The 2500-nt window shown below is 39.2% G+C and overlaps 1 non-coding gene and 1 pseudogene across 1 annotated transcript; both read right to left on the bottom strand.

The window, feature by feature from the left end:
• Positions 1 to 538: 538 nt before the first annotated feature.
• On the bottom strand, positions 539 to 660 carry LOC113088966 (uncharacterized; annotated as a pseudogene).
• A 1052-nt stretch (positions 661 to 1712) lies between these two features.
• Positions 1713 to 1831, bottom strand: LOC113088956 (5S ribosomal RNA). Its single transcript, XR_003286316.1, has one exon. It is a non-coding gene; the product is annotated as a 5S ribosomal RNA (ribosomal RNA).
• Positions 1832 to 2500: the final 669 nt, after the last annotated feature.

The raw sequence follows: 2500 nt of genomic DNA, 5'->3' as shown, positions 1-2500 counted from the left end.
GCACCTGGTATTCCCAGGCAGTCTCCCATCCATGTACTAACAAGGCCCAAACCTGCTAATATTCAGAGATCGGCCATTGACTCTTTTTTTTTTGCAAGATTAATATATAATTCATGAAAAATATCCACAAGTTTAAAGCACCTGGTATTCCCAGGCAGTCTCCATCCATCGTACTAACAAGGCCCAAACCTGCTAATATTCAGAGATCGCCATTGACTCTTTTTTTTGCAAGATTATTATATAATTCATGAAAATATCCAAAAGTTTAAAGCACCTGGTATTCCCAGGCAGTCTCCAATCCATGTACTAACAAGGCCCAAACCTCCTAATATTCAGAGATCGGCCATTGACTCTTTTTTTTTTTTGCAAGATTATTATATAATTCATGAAAAATATCCACAAAAGTTTAAAAGCACTGGTATTCCCAGGCAGTCTCCATCCAATGTCTAACAAGGCCCAAACCTGCTAATATGCAGAGATCGGCCATGACTCTATGTTTTGGCAAAATTGTTCTATACTAAGTGAAAAATATCCAAATAGCTTACAGCACCTGGTGTTTCCCAGGCGGTCTCCCATCCAAGTACTAACCAGGCCCAAACCTGCTTAGCTTCCGGAGATCAGACGAGATAAGGCATAGCCAGGTTTGGTATGGCCGTAAGCGAAGACTGCTCCGAAGAGAGGGCTATTTAAAGTTCAGCCAATCTACTGGCCAGTACATTATAATAAGTAGGAAAGAAACCCAAAAGCTTAAAACGCCTGGTATTCCTAGGCGGTCTCTCATCCAAGTACTAACCAGACCTAAACCTGCTAAGATTCAGAGATCTGGCATTGACTCTTTTTTTTTGTTTTTTGTTTTTGTTTGCAAGATTATTATATAATTCGTGAAAAATATCCAAAAAGTTTAAAGCACCTGGTATTCCCAGGCAGTCTCCCATCCATGTACTAACAAGGCCCAAACCTGCTAATATTCAGAGATCGGCCATTGACTCTTTTTTTTTGCAAGATTATTATATAATTCATGAAAAATATCCACAAAGTTTAAAGCACCTGGTATTCCCAGGCAGTCTCCCATCCATGTACTAACCAGGCCCAAACCTGCTAATATTCAGAGATCGGCCATGTTTTGGCAAAATTGTTCTATACTAAGTGAAAATTTTCCAAAAAGCTTACAGCACCTGGTATTTCAAGGCGGTCTCCCATCCAAGTACTAACCAGACCTAAACCTGCTAATATGCAGAGATCGGGCATTGACTCTTTTTTTTTTGCAAGATTATTATATAATTCGTGAAAAATATCCAAAAAGTTTAAAGCACCTGGTATTCCCAGACAGTCTCCCATCCATGTACTAACAAGGCCCAAACCTGCTAATATTCAGAGATCGGCTATTGACTCTTTTTTTTTTGCAAGATTATTATATAATTGTGAAAAATATCCAAAAAGTTTAAAGCACCTGGTATTCCCAGGCAGTATCCCATCCATGTACTAACAAGGCCCAAACCTGCTAATATTCAGAGATCGGCTAATTGACTCTTTTTTGCAAGATTATTATATAATTGTGAAAAATATCCAAAAAGTTTAAAGCACCTGGAATTCCCAGGCAGTCTCCCATCCATGTACTTACAAGGCCCAAACCTGCTAATAATGCAGAAGATCGGCCATTGACTCTATGTTTTGGCAAAATTGTTCTATACTAAGTGAAAAAATTTCCAAAAAGCTTACAGCACCTGGTATTCCCAGGCGGTCTCCATCCAAGTACTAACCAGGCCCAAACCTGCTTAGCTTCCGAGATCAGACGAGATCGGGCATAGCCAGGTTGGTAATGGCCGTAAGCGAAGACTGCTCCGAAGAGAGGGCTATTTAAAGTTCAGCCAATCTACTGGCCAGTACATTATATAAGTAGGAAAGAAAACCCAAAAGCTTAAAACGCCTGGTATTCCTAGGCGGTCTCTCATCCAAGTACTAACCAGACCTAAACCTGCTAAGATCAGAGATCTGGCATTGACTCTTTTTTTTTTTTTTTTTTTTTTTTGTTTGCAAGATTATTATATAATTCGTGAAAAATATCCACAAAGTTTTAAAGCACCTGGTATTCCCAGGCAGTCTCCCATCCATGTACTAACCAGGCCCAAACCTGCTAATATTCAGAGATCGGCCATGTTTTTGGCAAATTGTTCTATACTAAGTGAAAATTTTCCAAAAGCTTACAGCACCTGGTATTTCGAGACGGTCTCCCCATCCCAAGAACTAACCAGACCTAAACCTGCTAATATGCGAGATCTGCATTGACTCTTTTTTTTTTGCAAGATTATTATATAATTCGTGAAAATATCCATGAAGTTTAAAGCACCTGGTATTCCCAGGCAGTCTCCCATCCATGTACTAACAAGGCCCAAACCTGCTAATATTCAGAGATCGGCCATTGACTCTTTTTTTTTTGCAAGATTATTATATAATTTATGAAAAATATCCACAAAGTTTTAAAGCACCTGGTATTCCCAGG

The sequence above is a fragment of the Carassius auratus genome, unplaced genomic scaffold (assembly GCF_003368295.1).
Source record: "Carassius auratus strain Wakin unplaced genomic scaffold, ASM336829v1 scaf_tig00047654, whole genome shotgun sequence".
Taxonomy (NCBI): Eukaryota; Metazoa; Chordata; class Actinopteri; order Cypriniformes; family Cyprinidae; genus Carassius; species Carassius auratus.
The sequence above is the reverse complement of the archived record's forward strand: the minus strand, read 5'-3'. Positions and strand labels throughout refer to the sequence as shown.